Here is a 22,134-nt window from a genome sequence, read left to right on the forward strand (position 1 = left end):
AAAACAATATTATCAATTTAACAATATTTGTTTTTAGCCAAAAAGACTTTTAAATTTAGATTTTTAAAATATTATGAATTTTCGATTAAGTAAAAGCAATGATAAGGAAAACGAGGAGATTTAAACTTTCGGCGGGTAACAGTGTCTTCAAAATATTTCAAGATAAGGAGTGTAATATGAATTTGATAAATTTCTAATTTAGAAGCTGCATACGTAGATAGCATTTAAAATTTCATCAACTTTTCTGGATAAAACTTGTTTTGGTTTGATAACTCTAAATTGACTTTGGCATATAATAGTGGTCTTTTTTGTATTTGATATAGGTATCTAGGTGCGAAATCATTCTCCCTTGGTTCAAGCTAACATGAATAGCTATAAAATGAAATAAAATTACTTATTCTCCTTTAAAACCAAAATCTTTGATTATAATTTGAGTGAAATTAAGAGCAATTTGGTATGGTTAAATTTGTAAGTCAGATTTGATAACTTTCAGCGGATTAATATTGAATTAACTTTTATCTACTTAAAAAGTTACATTATGCACATAACTTTTAGAAATCCTTAGTTCCATTTTGTTATTATGCTTCCATTTTATTATTATTGTAGCTGCATAATAAAATTTTATCCTAAATTTTAAATTGTGAACAAAAATTCCCAAATGTATAGAACAGTTTGTCTCCTATTAATTTTGAGTACATGTGTTAAGACCTGCTATCTACTAGTGAAAAGGAATTTATACATAATTCTATAAGCACATAATTTTTTCCCAAGCATGTAGTATGAGTATAGTCAGCGTTTACACAGACTACATATGAATAGAATTTGAAGTAAAAGAGCTTTATCAGTAAATCTCATTTCCATATATTCATTGAGTTAATCATAATCGTGATATCTGCAAGTATAATAATAATATGTAGTTTGCATACAAAATGTGAGTGCAATATAGGTGGCCATATTTGGCAGATACTAACTATAATATTGAAATATAACTATAAAATTTGTTATAAATTTTACATGCACTGCAAATAATAAAAATATTCAAATTTTTTTCAAGACTGAAAATAAGTACAAACATTATCACGATTACAATTTACAATAATGTTGTTGGCCGGATCTGTGACTCATTCAAAGATTATATCTTATATTTTATTTGGTTTTTCAAGTTTGGTGTGATTTGTTTTTAAAGATCCGGTCAAATATTTAAGTAAATCTTAAACGAAAACAATTTTCTAAGATGCTTCGAATGGTTAAGTAATTGTTTGTATATATTTTACGTTATTTAGGTATCATAAATAAATTTTAACAAATACAAAAGGAAATTAAAAGTTATTTATACAATGTTAAACCTAAGATGCAATTAAAATCGTAAATAGTTTAATCGTATTTAAATTATATCGTAAATTTCAAGGTAGATTTTTCATTTTATTTTATTTTAAAAGCTGATATAGTTTCTTCGCAAAACCTTTAAAATTATTTCAATGTGTTGGTTGCTTACGCACGTATTGTTTTTGCTGTTTTTGAAGCCTTTACTTTTATACAAATTACTTTAAACAAATCTGAAGAAGAAGAAATAGCCCAAGGAATATATTTTACTTATGTTCGTGCAGCTAGGCTTCTTTGATTTCCTTTTAATAGGAGCAAGGGAGGCCCTCAATTTTAATCACCTCGGAATTATCCAAAATGATTTAAATTTTATTGAATTATAAATTTGAATCCGGAGACTCTAGATATTGCGAATTCTCTATATTACGCTAAGTAAACTTGGGCTATTTTGCTTTATTATAATAAGAAGATTATTTTCCTATTTAATTAATTACATTTTTCTTTCTAATCTAAAACCAAATGAAGTTGAAGAAAAGATAATTAAAAATAAACGTTATTTTTTTTTGTTGCATGACGAATTTTTTCTTATGACAATAAAATTTTAAAGCTTTCCTTTTATAGTTTTTGTATCTCATACTTTGGAGCTCTTTTAAAGGTCAAGCCATTAACCTTTTCTGTCATATATAATACTGTTCTTCTTTATGCCAAAAGAAGATGGTATAAATTTATTTTTAGATATAAAAAGAAAAAAATAAGCATTTCAATGGGAATACATTGTGAATTTTTATATTTTTGGTCTACAATTTGAAAAATTTGAACCTTATTATATATGGGAGTATGAGAGATTCGAGAGGGCTATGAAATGAAATGAAAATCTTTATCCTTCGTTTGTACTCTAATAATTTTAATAGAATTTTTATTTTTTTTTTGTGTATGATAATAAAAATTTACCATAAGTCCATAAATTTTCCATAAATTTGATTAAAATAACTTCAAAAATCGCAATATAAAAATTATTGTCTCAATGGTGGAGAAGAAGCTACTAAAATTATTTTTACCGACCGTATTGTGTAAACAATAGGTAGGTTATGTGAAGGCAACAAATTTTTATATCGAGTTTTCGGTGGGAATGCACTTCTCCATAGTAGGGAAGTGTAAGTACACTGTCGGTCCGTCGGTCTGTCGGTCTGTCGGTCTGTGTGTGCGTGCGTGTATCTAGAGTTCTGCTGAACCGATTTTGATGAAATTTTATATGTAAGTTTATTTCCACCATGGCACGGATTGATCAACTTTTGGGATATATCAGGCCTCGGGAACTGCACTTTTTATCGGGCCTGTTTTACATTTTTGAACATTTTGAAGAAAGTATTCAACCGATTTACTTGAAATTTCATATATAAGCTTTTCTCGACCGTCCTCAAAAATCCCTAGCTTTTGGAAAAAATCTGGCATCAGCAACTGGACGTTTACTCCGGGCCAAATATACATTTTTGCGTGTATAAAGAGAAATAATTGACCGATTTCATTGAAATTTAATACTTGAATTCCTCGTATTAAAACAATGAACATATAAATTGTTTGGAAAGATCAGGGCTCGAAAACTGATTTGCGGGTCGATTTTACATTTTTCACCATATCTACGGAATTTCTTGAAATTTAATATTTGAGTTCTGGTTAACTGGCGAGCATTTCTGGAAATTCGGGTAGTACAAAGCGAAACTCTACTAAGAGCCAAATTTACATTTTTCTAGTTATGTTAACTATAAGGTTACTAATGTCTTAAAAATTGGAAAGAAGCATTTAAAAGACATTTTTATAATATTCTGTAACCATTTCACTTAACTAGACAATATACAATGCGGTCGGTTATGTGCTGATCACATCAGATTTTTTTTATAAGTGGTTAGGTTATGTATGTGAATAACGTAATTTTTTATTAACTAATATTGTGAGGTAGGTTGAGTGATTCATCCATCAGTTATTATAACTTTTTATTTTGGTTTTTTTTATAAAAGCTTTTCAATTTTTTTGCTTTACCAATATTTTATTTACATTCACATGTATGTATAATGTTCAACAATTTAACTCTTATGTGTCGGTTAAGATATTATGGTAGTAGATCTAGTCATGACCAAAACATAAAAAACATGTTTTTTTTTTTTGAAGCACGCGTAAATTATTATCAGAATTACAATCATTAAAAGTAAAAAAAAAACATAAAATAAATTTGGTATTTTTTGTATGGATTAGTTGCCATAATTATGGCAGAAAAAGCGAGTTAAAATAAATATTATGCGGAATATGAAATAATAATGGTGTAATTTGAATTTCCACCTGAAACAATTTACTTATATGAATTGTAATAATTATTGATTTTTCTATTTTGGTAATTATATACATACATACATAATTTTTTATTAAAATTTAGTAATGTTTGTTAATAATCAATAATAATTGCAATAGCTATGATCACTTTAAATCGGAAATACATTTGGTTATTTTATGTCAGGCCTCAGTCATCATTTTTTAATATGCAACTTCCTGCAACATCAGAAACCCAAAGCAATTTACAAGAATATCAGTAAATTAATTTACAAAAATATGAAGAAATTTGGGTAAATTCGCTTCTCAAGCACGCACCTACATGTTAAGAGTGTTGTAAGGAATTAAGTGGAATGCTACACTCCGTGATGACACTTTTGTTTGTATTCTTTATGATGGGTTTTACCATATTTTATCTGTAAGCATTTTAAAACTAAAGTATAAAGTCAAATTAATAAATTGCAAAGCAAAGACTGTAATTACAAGAAAGCCTTTTCTTAAATACCGAAAAATAATTTGACTACAAGATAATGAACACAATGAACAGAGGCGGTTCAGTTAATAAAAATGTGCTTTCCCGGCTGAATTCAAATCAGTGTCTTTCAGCTTTTTAAGAAGGAAAAAAGATATTTAGGTTTTTATTAAGTAGTCGAATACAATGAAATATTTTTACAAGAATCTAAAGAATTCCAGTATATAATATTAATTGGGTTTTGATTTATGCATGTCCGATCTTTTGGGTTGAATTCCAATTTAATTAATATAAACTGGAAAGCTTAATATTATTACCAAAACTATTTCGTTTCAAATTTAAAATTTAAATGCAGAATTTTTTTTGATTTGGTAAAAGAAAATATTTTAACAATATCCTATGATGTCATGTCATAACTTTTACCAAAATGAAAAAATTATTTATGCATTAAATTTTTTTACTTATAAAGAATTTACTTTTATTTTTTTATTTACTTTTGTGTCGTAATTATTTTTGCGGTATAGAGAAATACCATTTACTTATTTACTTTTTACATTGAACAATATTAATGTATAACATTTTGTTTGAATAAATTGTAATGTGAATCATACAGGCGAGCAACTCTGCCATTGCACGTAAAAAAACCTCTACATTTCATGAATAAGAGAGCACTACATTGTACAGTATATAGATGAATTGATTTAATCGATTTAAAATGCAAAAAAAAAAATATTTTTTTTTAACTTTACAAAAAAAATTTCGATTCATCGATTGTAGATTATTTGTATACTGAAATTGAGCGATCGTTTTCTTGCCGTATTGAAATTTTCTCAAAAGAACAATGAATGACAAAAAATATTTAAAAGTACCAACCTACATATGGTACTGGTACACAATGCAAATCAATATTCAAAATAAGAACAAAATATATAAGCAAATCAAAAAAGGAAAAAAATATAAGTGACAACAAATGCAAAACAATTGAGATCAAAAATTATTATTAAAAAAAAATTATAAAAAAAAATTAAGGCAAAAACAATTAGGTAGGTTGGCCATGCCAACTTTATGATACCTATACATACACATGATTGATTCTGAGATTTATATGCCAGCTACCATAGGAATTAATACGACTAACACCTCGTTCAGTACGTTTTACTATTACGACTGAGGCAATCGTCAGAGATTCTGAATATAACAACACGGTCATAAAGAAAATTATGACCGTGTTGTTACAGCTCTTTAATTTGGATCTCAAGTTCTTCATCAGTATCTATAGTACAAAATTGTAAAGTGCTTTGGCAGAAATCGCTGTTTTTGATAGAATAAAATCTTAATAGGATAATAATATTTTAAACACTTTTGTAAAAATGAGGTTGGCTTTATTACTTACGATGATATTAAGATGGGCGGTTATATGAAGAGGATGGACAGACAAACGGGAACCCAGATAACCGAATAAGCATAGCAAAACTAATCCAAAATTTGATCCTGAACAAATATATACAACTTGTAATTTTTTATACCTTTGGTTTAAAATTTGAAGAAAAACATGAAAAATTGTAAAATACGCCTATAATTATATTTGTTAATATTGTTCACAGCTTTTCAAGAGTAGTTTTTCCATTAAAATATGGTTCAACTTCTCATTTTTGCGCATATTTCAGCTGGAATATCGCAAATTGGCAATATTATATGTTTAATGTTTTGTTCAAAAACTGCAGATGCACGATCGAAGTTGACGATCACAACAGTAAAGAATCACGCCAAAATGAAAAGTCTAAAACAAAAATACGTGCTCTACGCGAAAGGTAAATCTATAATACCTTGCTTATTTAATTCTCACGGGTATATCACAAAAAAAAGACGTCTGAAAGTGAACGATCGTTCGATCTAATATTACACATATGTAAAAAAGAGAAGAAAATTATAAAGAAAAAAAAAAATTGAATAACTTGAAAAAATATTTCATGACTATGGCTTAATATTGTAAACGCATATTTAGATCAGGTTTCAAGAGTTCAATAACAATAATTGATATTACATAAAAGAAAATATTGAAAAGAAAAAATTGTTGAAACTTGAAACATTTTAGTCATTGCGGATGTCATTTTTTAAGTAATTTTTTTTTTCAATTAAATTAGCGTTTGTGTTTTACTTTAAAGCTTTTTTTTCGTATGCGTATTTAGCGAACAATACTAAAAACCAAAAAAAAAAACTGGTCTTAAACCCACACCTGTTAGAATTTAGAATATTTTTATGGTTAGTATGAAAATTATAAAAAGTTATTAACTCTACTGTTTTTTTTTTTTGTTTACCATTTCAGTTAGTAATTCTTTTGAGTTTATTAAGGTCCATTTAATTGCTTCCGGAGTAGAGTTTATGGTTAGAATGATGGATGGTTGAATAAAATTTAAAATAAAAAATTCGTTTGGTATACCAGATGTGGAGATTTTATGAATATAAAGTAATATAGTTGTCCGACTATATTATGTATGTGTGTATGTATGTACGTATACTTGCAAATATTTGCACATATTCATACATCAACTGTATGTTTAAGTAAATATTTTATTATATGAAGGTAATATTATTTTATGGGTTGTGACTCATATACAAACAAATACTTATAAAATATTTTAGTGATTTTGGATTAAGAATTTATATTGTTAAAATAAAAAAGTGAGAAAATTATTAAAAAGTTTTTTTTTTCTTTCGTTGTTTTCTGTTTACTAAATTCATTACTGTACGCTTTAATGCGACCTCTTTTGTTTTTTTTTGGGTAGTTGTTATACTTAGTTAAGTTATGGAATGAAGATGAAGGTGATCTGATAATATATGAAAGTAAAAATACACAAAAAAAAATTAAAAGAAATAAAATATAAAAATAAAAATTAAAATGGTATTAAGTTTCCGCAGGTTTTAAGCAAAAAAAAAAAACAGGAAACTATAAAAAATTAAAAATGTGCGTTTCAATAAAAAAAAAAAAAATTTGCTTAATTTATTTGTTATTTTGTTTTTTTAAGCTTAATTATTGAAATTCGCGAAAAAAAATCAAAATATTTTTAGATATTTTATGTTTAAATAATTTTATTTCAAAATAAAAAATATATTGGACTATTGGACTTGATTCGGAAATTATCTTAATTCAGATATGGCATAATATGTGTATATGTATGTATATATGTACATATAAATTATGTTAATGAATTTATTTTCGAATTTGAAAACTTGAAATTTTATTGTTAATGTAAAATTATAAATTGTTTTTTTTTTTTTGCTTTTAATTGATTGCTTTAGAATAATACAGAATGTATATTATTCTGTCAGGTCGAAATATTCTATAGCTTAGGAGATAATTTAAAGTCCTATCGTCTATCTTGCTATTTTATCTTGCAAGTGAGAAAAAAGTATTGTATAATGTAATTTTCGAGTGAGAGGAATTATTCCGTATTTCGTATCTCGCTTTTTCTATAAAATGTATGCGAGACGTTGGGTTCATAATTTGTTAAAAAAAATTAAATTCAAAAATCCGATTGAAAAAGTAAGAAATTTTATTGGAAAAATCAAAATATTCATTAGAAAAACAGGGAAATCTGATTTGAAAGTAAATAACAAGTAAGAAGAAAATGTGAGATACACGATCAGGCTGTTAATAATCACTACCATTTCTAAACATAGAAATAAGTTGGTGACACTTAACCAATATAAAAAAAAACCCAATTTTTCTTCTTCTCTAAATGATAGAATATTGAATTATAGAGCAAAATTTTTTTAATAAAATTAATATTTTGCAGGATTCCTTACTTTTGCAAATAATGAAGTTCTTTTATAATTGAAAAATAGTGGGTACAGAGAATTTAAAACAAATTAGGGGTTAGGGAAAACTTTTAATTCCAATATACTTAAATTAAAATTCATATACTTACATAATTTACATTATTATACATTATTATTTTCATGATGATTACACTTAAGGATTGTAATATGTTTATCTTATAGTTTATTTACGTTTGAAATTCAAAGCCAGTTGAAAATTCAAATGTAATTTGTACAATTTACAAGTTTTTAAACTCCAAATTTTTTAATTATATAGGTAATTTAGAATTTATAGTTAAAGTGTAGGTGTCAGCATTATTTCAACTTCTAGTATATTGCATATGTTCTTTTTAATATATTGATTACAGTATTCGTTTAAAAATGTTATCGAAAATTTGTAATTTTACAATATTATGTAAATATCTATCTGAAATACAATAATAATATACATATGACTTTATCGGTTCCAATATTGGTATAATATTTTAATATGTGTACCTTATAGTACATTTAATTTTGGTATACGTTTTCTGTGGTTTATTTATTATATTTGGATAGATGCAGATTATAATTGAAAATAATTTATTTTCAATAAAACAAGTAAATTTATTTAATGAAATTATCGTAATATTCAGTGTGGTACATTTTAGTTTTAGATCATAAATGCAATCAAAATTGTCATTTGACAATAAAGTAGAAAATTGTTAATCATTATATTGCATATTGTTATACATTAATCATTAATTTTAATAATTACACATAATGATTATTAAAAACATAATTTTCAATAATTATTAAATAAATATTGAATAATAGACCACATCAGGGAATAAATTTATTGTTAATCATGATAATAAAGATATAAAAGTAAATTTAAAAAAAAAATATATTACATGACAAAATAAAATTACTAATGACTTTTATATAAAATTTTGAATATAATGGCAAGGTAAATGACCTTGGAGAATTAATTAACTTATAATTAACAAATATACTGTTGTATAATTATTAATTATTGTAGTTGCATCAATAAAATTTGTTTTTATATATAGGATGTAAACCACACCTTTTGTGTATTGTATTCAAAGTACAATAGATGACTTTGTAATATTTAGTGAATTTTTACCTACCAAGTGCGGTAAATTAATAATTTATGAAGATTTTTTTTCTTAACAATGATAAAGAAATTTTCATTTAACTTAACAATTTCTTTTTTTTTACTTTTTAACAGTTTCTTATTAATTATTTTTGTTCTTCGATATTTTGTAAGAGAAATTTCATATGAAAAATACTTCATTTTTATTTCGTGCATGTAACTAGTGGTTAGCGAGATGAAAAATTTTTAGAAGGGCAGTGAAAATTAACGGTGTTTATGAAGAGGACAATTTTTTGTTTAAAGAATGAAAGAACGGTTCTTGTAAATGATAGACCATGCGAAATACGAAAAATGTTGAATATGCTTATATCTTATAGTTAATTTTCAAATCCATACTTTTTTCTCTAAATTTTCACTTTTGTCTAAGGAATCAAAACTTGGTTTCGTATGGCATAGGGATGCTGAACTGGTAGTATATTATGTATGACGTCTCAAATATGTTTAAATGCAGTGCAGTCGTTGAAATTCATGTTAAGCAGTTTTATATTCTAGAATTAAATTAATTGTAAAGTGAAAATTTAAAGAATTTCAAAGCTTCGTTACCTATTTGTCTGTAATTTAACATAATTTTCTCCGGAATATATTCCTTACGCTTTCTTAACTTTTAACTCCTTTTTTACGAAAAATTTTAAATTCTACTTATTTCAAAAGTTCTTGTTTTTTTTTTTGGGTAAATTTTTCATTATTAGCAGAATTTAATCTCCACTACATACAAATAGGTAAAACATCGGATATATGAAAACTTAGAATACACTGTTTTTTTATTCATTCCAATTCCTGTCTACATTGCTGTTATTCTTCTCTTCTTTTGAAAATATTCAAATCTAATTTTTACATTTTCATCTACTTAAAAATAAAATGAGAAAAAAAAACGAGCTCATTAAACTTTGTAATTGAAGTTTTTGAACAGTTAACTCCATAAGTATATAACACTTTTTAAAAGATGAATGAAATTAAATTTAAGGATTTTTTTGAAGACAGAATGAAATGAAATTTAAAAGGAAGAAAAAAAATTTTAATTTTATTCAAAAAAAGTATGAAACAGAATTTTTATATAATTTTATGCTGCAGTAGGAATGCAAAAGAAAAATATAACACTTAAAAAAAAATTTTTTTTTTCAATATGCTTGCCTCTTTGGATTTTATGATAATTTTCAATTAAAGAACAAAAACAAAAAGAAAAAATAATAAAGAGAGTAAAAAATCTGCACTAAATTGAAATTTTTTTTTTTTTCATTCAACATTTTATTTTTTTCCCCATAAATTTATCCTTGTCTATAAATTTCAATATGGGGCACTCTGAATATATTCAAAAATATATACATACAAACAAAAAATAAATATATAATTTTCTAAGCGCATTTTGCACGTACAGACAGTTAATCCCAACTATCTTATATAATATCCAACGAAATATAATGATAAAGTCGGTGATGTTGATGATGATGATGATGATGTTGATGATTGTTGCTGAAAATAATGATGATCTGTTGTATAGTGTTGATGGTATATACTATGAATGATTCATATTTTTCCAATATCCATTGACATTTCATGAGCAAAAAAAGAAAAAATTAAAAAGTATTGCACATAAAGAGCAAGAAAAATATAATAAAAATGACTGAAGCAAAAAATTTCAAAATAAAAAAATTTACATTTTTTCGCATTATCGTTATTGCTATTTTTTGGTTGGTGAAACTAATGAATATTCAATAAAAAAAGTAGGCTGGATTATTGAAATCAATTTAAGTTTTATAATTGGTACATAAAATTGTGAAAATGATATTGCTCAGGCTTTTATATTTGATTAAAACTTGTCATTACATTTCGTGGCACTCGGGCAAAAATGTTCAAACCGACCATAAGTAAACACCAAGTATTTCAGGTTTTAAAAGTATCCTTGTTCATATTAATAATTTGTCAAAATGGTGTTCAATTCGGGCGTCGCCATTACAATTGAGAATAATTAATTAAATTAAATTGGCATAATTTTCGAGATAAAATCACTATGTTTTATACATAAATTAACAATATTGAGGAGGCTACTTACAATTTAAAATAATTTAATTTTGAATTTTTACTAAAATAATTCAAGAACTTTAAAGCAAAATATTCATAAAAAATTTTGATGATATTAAAAAAAACCATTTGAAATTATCATAAAATTAACCTATGTTTGTAAAATAGCACATTTCCTTTCAAAAACTCAAATGTAGAGCTTGTATTTATATAGCTTTGGATCGAAGTAATGAGAAACTATATAATAAATCAATTCTTGCATTATCATATGATTTTGCAGAAATTTACGATAAAGAAACAATTTTTCAAAATTAATACTACTATGAAGTTGGAATTTTAAGGCAAATTAATTTAGTTTATTTGCAAGCTGCGTTTGGGTAAGAAAACGATTATCTTTAGTGTCGAAGAAAGTGGGGCTCAAAAATAGATATGTGGCAAATATTTGGTTGTAATAACATCGGAAATGAAGCAAATATAAAGAAATTTTGGTTACTCATCCTTACTTTGTGAAGCCTAAAGCTGAATATAAAAAAAAATTTTTCTAGAGAAAATGCATTCACTAGAATCTATTTGTGTCTAAATTTCACCTTTTCTTTCTTCAATGGTATAAAAACCTTAAAAGCAAACGGATAGATGGACTATGGGCATATTTATTTCAAATTTTTTTAGAAATGTGGCAAAAAGAGAGAGAGAGAGTACAGAAAGTGGGTGGAAGTATCACATGAAGTGAGTGGTTGATGGGAAAGAAAATCAAAAGGAGAATTATTTCATTTTAAATTTAAAAATAAATTTTATTAAATTAAATTTTTTTTTTTCAAAATTTCAAAATTTATAAAATTTATTATGAACTTCTTACAATATTCAGTATCAAATATTTTTATTCCATTATATTTTAAAATATGAATATTTTGAATTTTTCATATTTTTTCCAGTTTTTCTTTGCAAGTCCTCTGTGAATATAGCAAGTATATTTTAAAGTGCATTGAGGCATACATTATTACATGTACATATATATATACATTGAAATATAAACATTATATATATATATATGTATATTTACTTTTACATACAAAATATATACGAACACATTTTATTAATTCAAAATTTAATTTTGTTCTTTTCTTGTTTAGTCAATTCTCTTGTAACTATGTGTAATAAAATATAGATATATGCATATACATATATATATTTTAGGTTATTATACTATACTATACATATAAAAGATATGCACAATATAGAACAAGATTAGGTTTACTCATATACATACATACATATATAACATAAACATATATACACGAACAGATAAAAGTTATTTAAGCGTCAAAAAGTTTTTAGCCTAATTAAAGGATAGGATATAGTAGGTATACATAGACTGAAATAATAAGTACCCGCAATTTACATTGTTCAACGTATTGGAATTTTTAACACTTCATTTCATATCCTCTGTTCTCAAAAGTTGCTCCTCTCTCTTTCTTTGAGCTTATGCAAGGAAAAGAGATGTGGAATTAATGTAGAGTTTTCAAAATGTTGCAGAGTGTAAATTAGCCTGTATAGATATGTAAATATATAATACATATATACATATAAACGCTAATTTCTCAAGTAGTAATTATAAGATATTATATCCTTGCTTTTTTATGTTGCCTTACTGAAGTGCAATATTCTGAAATATCATGTGACTTTTATAAGATATGATTGTGATTATAAGAATCCTTATATTTTGTTTTTTATTTGTGCTTCCATAAATTTATATAAATCGAAATATTACAGAATGCGATGCCAAAAATACACTTATATAGGCAAGATATTGACAGCACTGTTTTTAGTGTAAAGAGTAAAAATATGAAATAATATTGATAAGGATTTTATAATTGATAAATGCGGTGGAGAAAAAGTACTTCCAAAAAAAATAGGAGTTGTACAAAAAAGCAAGAAGAGAATAAGAATCTTGTAATTGATTGCATGTTTCAAATTTATTATTATTGGGTTATTATGTAACAATATGATTGTCGAATTTTTTTTCTGATAACAGTGTGGGTTAAAATTATGATGACAGGATACTTTTCATTTATTTATTTATTTATTTTATTTTTCTCATGTTTTCTTATATTTTTTGTGATGTTTCTCTGGCTCGCTATATCGTATCATAAATAATATGAGAATATAAAATTGTTGCTGTTTTCAGTCCAATAAAATAATATTATCCTTGTAGTTTTTCTATTTTATCTCTATAGAACATGGATAAATTCGTTCTTTTGGTCATAAGAAAAATTCATTTATATATCACGTACATTTAAGTAGATATAGACCCACATATTATGTTTGTAATATATATTATTATATGTGTAGATTTATATGGTGCGGGGTATAGTATAGTAGAAGAAAATTTCGATAATAAAAAATATTTTTGTTGTTTGTTTATTATTTTTATGAGGCACAATAATAATAATAGCAACTATCTACCTTCTTTCTTAAATCTAATAAATTTAAAATTTATCTAATATTTAAGGATAATTTTAAGCAATATGTGTGGTTATATTATCCTTTCTTTCTCATATATATGCAATTTATTATTTCGTAATAGTTTTTCTTCTTATTTTTTCCTGTATAATAACTGTATAGTATAGGAAATTTTTTTTTCAAGCTTTTAAATTGAAAATATATATGAAATAGGATTGTAGTGCATAGGATATAGTGTTCAAAAGGTTTAAGAATAATAAAAGTATTTTTTATAGATGTTAAGAGTTTAGATGAAAAATTCCATATGCGCACATATACAGTGGGAACACAAACCTAATACCTTGTTCGAAATTTTGAAATTTATATGATGGTTACTTTTTTTAAAACAAATAAAAAATTTCAATGTTTTTGAAATTTTACAAAGCTGAAAATTAGGTCAGTCCAATCTTTTTGTTTATTTAAAATTACTCTTTTTGCTCCGAATATCTCGATATGTACTTTATGCAAAATATTCAAATATAAATTAATTTAGTTTGCTCTTATTTATCCACAAATCTTTTATACTGTTTTGGATTTTCATGCTCGATTTTGTTTCTTCTTGAACAAAAGAATAATTTCATTCTAGATTTCATATATTCTAAGAATTTTCACAAAAGCAGTTACGAATAAGAATTTTTAATACACAATTTTTGGTATACGTAAATTGAAATGAGAGGTCAAAAACAAAATTTTAAATATAGTTTTCGAACACTGCTGTTTATGATTCGCATTTAATTTTCGACATAATTCTTAACCAAATGGTTTTACTTATAGCTTTTTGTTCATACCGCTCATAACACTCCCAAATTTGAATTAGTCATTTCTAGTTTCTTTTAATTAGGGACAAGAATTTGCACGCATTCTTATTTGTCGTTTGTAGCAGAATGCCGACCAAAGTCGGTGTCGCAATTGATTTGGCATCGCGGCTCTTCTGTACTTGTATATAATCTGGTTCTACAAATTATAAAAATTTATAATTTACTGTAAAGTTTAAAATAAATCTGCTAAATTATTAAAATTTTAGGCAAATTATCTTAAAATTCGATAACTTACACTGTACATCTGCCTTAGCTACTGGTTCTGTTTATTTTTGTTTTTTATATATGAATAGGATTCATTTAAAGGAAATTTTATTCATATTATATTTTCTTTTTTCTTATAAAAATTTAAGTTTTATTTTTATATTCAGAAAAAAAATAAATGCTTTATATTCCAGTACTAATGGTTTTAAATATTTATTGGAATGAATATTTATTGAGGTGAAGTTTTCTCTTCATATACATTATATACCTTGAAATATATACACTTATATGTAAGAATTGAAAATTTAGATAAATGACAGAAATATCATCATATTATATAAGAGAAAAAGTTAAATTTGCACGTATATTACACATTTATTCAATTTATACTTGTATTTACCTAAAATGAATATAAAAAATAAAAATAAAAAAAGAAAAGAGAAAATTAAATTAATTTAATGTTTATATGCTCTCAGGTGTATAACTATGCATGTATGTATGTGGGTGTGTGCATTACTGTAGCATATGCCCATATATGTGTGAACGTAGTAGAACTTAATGTCTATCAAAAATAGATTCTAAGCTTATTGTAATAGTTTGTTAGGAAATTAAGAATGAAAAAAGAAGCAGAAATTGTTTTTTTTTTTTATTTTTCCTTTTCTAAAGGATTCATTTTTGGTCCTTTTTAAGATGATTTTTGTTTTGAATTTCTTTTCATACAATGTTAAATTTCTTTTTTATATGTTTATAAAATTTATAGTATAAATATATAGACGATTTTTATAGAAAAATTTCTACTAAAATGAAAAATGCTTTTAAAAGTATAAAATTTTACAAGCATTCATAAATTTGTAGTATCTACATTAAAAATGGAAAATTTTTTGATGACTATGGAGTCTAATGAGAAAATAATGTAGCTTTTTTAAAATCTATTTTTTTTTTTTTTTTGTGAATTTAATTTAGTTCCCTTTAGGGGATTAATTTATTTAAAATACCCTAAAGTGAAATTATTTGCTTTATACGCGCATATATACAAACTTTGTATATATTGAGAGTAGATGTAAACTTTAGTCATGTGACAAAATTATTGTAAAATATTGTGTTGTCAAAATTAAGACTAAGACTTTATAAATATTTTAAAAACTTAATTTTTGTTGCTTGCGGGAGTATTGTAATTTTTTGTTCTTTCCAAATTTTTTATACAATTTTAATGCTTTAAATATTAAATTTTAAAGGTATTGTGTTAAGGTTAAACCAATCTTAATAATGTTGTCAATAAAATTGTAAAAAAAAAGTTTTAAATTCAAAATATAGTAAAAATAGCTACTTTAGTAATAGAAAATGTGAATTCCATTATTGAATTTGTCAGTCAAAATTTTGAGCTATAAAAACGCTTGTATTTAAATGAGATTTCAATTGCTTTAATGAAAGGAGCCCATTAAAAAATGAAGATGTCATAAAAATGAAAAAATGATTTAAATGAGAGGCAGACATTTTATTAGGGATGTGCAATTAAATTACTTTTTGGTATTCATGAATACTAGTTATTTCACTGAATACTTTTAATTGTTACTATAGGTACTTGTTACTTTTTACTCGTTACTAGATATTCCCTTTGTATCTTGGTAATCAGTAGTCGGACAGATATAATTTAAAAAAAGTATTCCTGGATTTTGATAATGAACATTAATTTCGGAAAAAATTTAAAAGTATATCCGCTCTTCTTTGCTCAAAAAATAGGTTCCAAAAAAAATTGTACCATTTTTTGGGATTTTTTTAATTTCTTATTGTTTTTTTAGCTTCTATTACACGATCGGAGAGTATGATTTTTGATTTAAGTCGATAAGAGTTATCAGAGCTTCTTTAATAAGAGCATATTGAAATTCTTTATCAAAACGCTATTCCAACTACAATTTACTTTTACACAAAATTCATAAATGCTCTTCACTTATACATAAGTACAATATTTTGATGTAATTAACATCACAATGTAATAAACGCAACTATACAACAACAACAACACATGAACTAATTCTATCAAGAGTCTGCCACATTCTCATTGTTCCATTTACTATTTATAAAAAAAAATAAAACTAATTAATACTAAGTACTAGACGTGGCAATAGGAAATATTGCGTACGAGTATAGAGTAACGAGTATTCTTGATCTACGAGGAACCAGTTGCTTGGAGTCATCGAAATAACGAGTAGTGGCTCTCTCTCTCTAATGTGCCTATCCACTTCTGGATGTTAGCGGTTATATATGTCGTTGACGATTGCTGTTCTTGTTATATTCTTGCAACGATGTTATTGTGCTCTTTACGGTTCGTCGCCACATGCATTAAGTCGCCTATGTTTGAAATGCCAGTCCAATTCCTGGTGTTTCTCAACCATGATAACTGTTTTCTTCCAATATCTCTGTTGCCTTCAATTCTCCCTTGAACTATCAGTTATAGAAGCTCGTATTTTTCGCCACGCATTATATGTCCAAAATACACCGTTTTTCTTCTTTTTACATTTGATAATAGTGGTTGTCAGTATTAAATTTTCCAACTTCATTTTTAATTTTTACTATCATTCGCATTATTTTGTTTTATATGAATTTGCCATCATCTCTTAAATTTTAGAATTCTCGTCTATACTTATACAATTAATTAAATTTAATTCTTTATAGCTAAATTAAAAAAAAAAATTTTAAACCATCATAAAACATTTAATTCACAATTTCATTAAAATTCATTCATAAAGGACTTTCTAAGTACATAATCTAATTAATTTCACATAGTATATAGGATACGAAAGAAACTAATGACCTGATTTTAAATTTGTTTTTTTTTTTTTTTTAAGGATAGCCAATTTTAAATATGATCATTCATTTGTACACAGAGGATTATGGTTGTATAAATGTGATTAACATCATTAAATTTTCGTCATAAAAACATCCTCATTCTATATCAAAAAGGCTATATAAAATTCTGTTATATTGTGTATCTCCTCATAAAAAAAGAAATGTGTATAAGTACGACGTGGTACTTTATCAAATTTGTGTACTTGTTAGGTAATATAAAGATTAAAATTTTAAAAGGTAAAATATCGTATACTTCACTTTTTTATAGCTCATAAAGTGCGGTAAATTTTCATTTATTTTTTTTTTGGAAATTATTCAAATGTCAGTAAAAAAATTCAGACACAACTGTTCTATGAAAATGCTTAAGCGGCTGTCATTTTTGTTTTTTTTTTTTTATAATCCTAATTTTAATATTTTTTGTTTGAAAAGTTTTTATTATAGACATGAAACGTGCTTGCTTATTAACTAAAGTGAAATTATTTTAAAAGTGAAGTACAATAAATATTTTGTTGTTTAAAGAAAACTGAAAATGCTGTTTAAAATTTTTAAGGTTGTTCTTTTTCCTTGGATTATTAATTAAGTAGAGGCTTTTGTCAATTCCAATGCATTTGTTTTAAATTAAAATTTAAGGAAATTGTGGTTCATTCGGTCAATTGTGGTTCTAAGGATTAAATAAAAATATCAGAAAAATTTTAAATAAATTTTTAGAATAATTTTTTGTTTTTTGGTTTCAATTTATTTATGTTAAAGTGTTTTGTGTGATTTTTTGAGAAATTTGAAGATTAAACTAAAAATTTTGATTTTGAAAGGGTCTGGCTCACAAGCTTTTTTATTACATTTATTCTTTAGCACTTTTCAAAAAAATTTCTGAAAAAAAGTGCTTATTAGTTTCACTCTGTGCATCCGTCCGTCCGTCTGTCCGTGTGTTTGTTTACAAAACTTCTACCTAGAAGATAGAAAGCTGAAATTTTATACGTACATGGATCTTTACTAGAAACTTATTTACGTTAAAGTTATACCCCCTAAAACCCTAAAAATGGTATTTTTTTAATTATTTATTGCAATGAAGCCATAATTATTTTTCAAATTTTGCAAAGGAAGAAAAATAGTAGGTGGCTTCTTGTATCTTGGAATACCATTTCTGGACTTTAAAAAAGCAAAATGGCGGTTAAAATTTACCGTTATCTGAAATCCTTTTTTTCCAAATTTTTGATGCCGTTTTTCTTCTACACCTTACGTTAGGTTACAGGAGTCTGATACAGTCAGCAGCTCTGAGATATTCATAAATATTTTCTTTCGTTAGAAGAAAATTTTTTCCCATCTCCACCCCTCTCAAGTTATCACCTCTCGAAATTTGTAAAATTTTAATACTTCGCACCTTATATTTACGAAACCACAAGGTTTTTCAAATTTCTATAAAAGTAAAAAGCTAACGGTAAATTCCGTGTCATTAAAAAATATAGCTATTTTTCTTAATTCACACAATCCTTAAAATCGAGAATCATGTGAACCCTTCTTTAAATTAATTTTGCTTTATTTCAGACTGCATAAATCGTTCATCCTAAATGTATGCAAACGTAGAAATAGCTCCGTACATGAATGAAAATAATTTTAATAATGTCGACGGTATACATAGACTGTATTAATTAAAAGCAGTACTTTCTTTGTTGAAGGGAAAAGTGCTACAATACAAACCATTGGTTTGACCCAATTTTATTTACATTGTTGTAAGTTTCTAATACATAGACAAACAGTTGAAAATTCTACTTTGAAACCAGCTGTCTATCCATGCAATTCAAAGACGATTTCATGATTCTCAAAATTTTTCGATTCGTTAACGTTATTGGTAGTAAAGATCTGTGTTATTGTTTGCAATTTTAAATTCAAACAAGCTTGAGAGGACACTCCTTATTTAACTTGCTTAACTTTCTTTTTCAAAAACAATTAATTATGTGCCAATAATATTAAACAGTATATATTTCTACAAATGACAAAGCTCCTCATTTCACAAATATTTACCTAATTTCCTTTAGGATTCCATGAAATATTCTTTTTGAATGAGTTTATTGACCATTCGCTTTATATTCCATTCAAAAAATTGCGTATTTTATCAACATTAAAATTGAATAATTTTTATTTCTAATTTATTTTTTTATCACAAAACCGAAAGTGAATTCAATTCCCTCACTTTCTGCTCTTAGAAATGATTCATGTGTAAACGTACTTATTTCCATGTCACGTAAATTTTTAAATAAAAAAATTTTAAAGGTATTGTAAGTAGTGTATAAGGTTTAAATGTAGTAAAAGTGTTCAAATGTAAATTTTAACATTTTAGTTTTGTATTTAATTCTTGTGTCCAGAGTTTTTCTAAATTTCGCTTTGATATGTTGATAGCAAGGACGTGATAAAAATAGTTTATAAGAATAACGAATGCAATAATTTTTTATTCTTCATTTTTAAGACGTAGGGTGGTAGAAAAATTTGGATATTATGGATCTAGATTGACAAAATTCTCGAGATTATGAATTATCACTGTAAAAAGCTCGTAAATAGAATAATTAGAGTATTGAGTAAAATTAATTATGAAAATTTGTTGTGACAGTTGGCGGATCACAATATAATTTTAGCTTAATAAAAAAAACATTGCAGTTATAAAGTTCTTTTTAAGTAGATGAGAATTAGTTGCTATTGATTTTAAAGAAAATTTCTATATTTGTAATTAAAAATAAAATTAAAAGTGAAATTTTGATTTTGTTTTCCCTATGTATGCCTTGATGTAGGATAAACAGCCAACTCATGGCCTATGAATAGTCGCTGAAACTGACCTATTCTACAATTGTTCAATATCATTTAACATTAAGAAAGACTTCAATTTAATCTAAAATTTATCATTGTGTCTTTGACTTTGATCTAAAACTTTTCGTGCTACCTACATATGGAGATTGTATATGTACGCAAATGATAGTACTGTAAATCTTATACATATTATGTATCGCAACGAATTTCGTTCAAAGGATTCAAATTGCAGTTGTAGTCCTACCCATGAAAATTTATACATATACATACGTCGGTACATAAATACATACATAAATTATTGCTTTCATTAGAAATGCTATTGTTAAAGATTTCTGGAACTACATACACAAAGTTTAACCAAATTTGAATAAAATCAAGATGAATTTTTCTATTGATTTTAAATTGATAGTGTAGAAATCACGTTCCCTTCAATGATAGTTTAATAAAGAATTAAATTGAAAACTTTAATAAAATTAGAAAAAAAATGATTTTATTTTATTTGTTGTTGACAATTTTCTTAAAATGTCACATTTTGTCTTTCAATTTAATAAAATAAAAAACGAGAAAAAAAGTAGAGTTGACCTTGTCAACTCTGTGATACCCGTACGAATTTGTTATCCAATATGCGAATAACTAATGTGGCATAACTAACTATAGGGCAGACTATGACTTTAAGTTGCCGTATTACCATATTAATTTATGCAAAATTTCAGTACTATGTGTTTTTCAAAATACTGGCTGTACTAAACTACTATTGAAGTTATATGGCAGCTACCAGAAAGAGATAAGAAATTTTAGCGAATTTTATCAAGCACATCGGCCCTACTAATATATTCACTTGTGTGAAATCTCAATATCACAGCTTTTATAGCTTCTGAGATATTGCCAAATAAATTTTGAAGTTGTATGGCAGGTACCAGAACGAGCCAAGCAATTCAAATGACTTTTATCGAACACATTGGCCCTACTAATATCTTCGCTTGTGTGAAATTTCAATGCCATAGCTTTAATAGTTTCTGAAATATAGTCAAATAACTTTTGAAGTTGTATGGCAGGTACCAGAAGGAGCCAAGTAATTTCAACGACTTTTATGAGACACATTAGGCCTACTAATATATTTGTTTGTGTGAAATTTCAATACCACAACTTTTATAGTTTCTGAGATATAGCCAAATAAATTTTGAAGTTGTATGGCAGCTGCCCGAACCGGTACCCCGATCACGTCCAGTTTAAATAGGGTTCTGGCACTTACTTCAATAAATCATTTGTGAAAATTTGGTGAACTTAGCTCTATTAGTTTTTGAGTTATCGTTCGGACGGACGGACGGACAGACAAAGCTAAATTAACTCAGAATTTGACGCTGATCAAAAACATACACTTGAGTCTATATCTAACACCGTTATTTCTTAGCGTTACAAACGGTAAGGCAAATTTAGTATACCCTTCGAACATACGTTCGTACGGGTATAAAGAGTAACAGAAAATTTTCCATTCAAAATAAATTGAAATTTGTTGACTGCGCGAATAACAACACAATTTTATATTCAATTGATGAATAAATTTTTTTCCAAAATTGTCAAATAGATTTTATTGTTATAATTTCTTTTATTTGTTTAGGTTTTTTCTATTGTTTTTTTTATTGATATTTTATAGTAAATTTTGATTAATATTGATTTGTGATTTATCTGGAACTGCAAAATAATTATATTGTCGGCAACAAAATAAATTAAAATATCAATGAAATACAGACACCTAAACCACGTCACACCCTGCCATGCCATTGAAATTAATTATTTAAATAACTAGTATATAACTATTATGGTAATGCCGTACGTATACAAAATGCCTTGTGAGATTT

General features: G+C 25.7%; 1 protein-coding gene across 1 annotated transcript in view; it reads left to right on the top strand.

The window, feature by feature from the left end:
- The window catches only part of LOC129606092 (ras-related protein Rab-30), a 104,219-nt gene that overhangs the window by 56,556 nt on the left and 25,529 nt on the right, over positions 1 to 22,134 (top strand). The gene's annotated exons all lie outside the window — the stretch shown is intronic.

This window comes from Condylostylus longicornis, unplaced genomic scaffold (assembly GCF_029603195.1).
Source record: "Condylostylus longicornis isolate FDR11 unplaced genomic scaffold, ASM2960319v2 ptg000017l, whole genome shotgun sequence".
NCBI lineage: Eukaryota > Metazoa > Arthropoda > Insecta > Diptera > Dolichopodidae > Condylostylus > Condylostylus longicornis.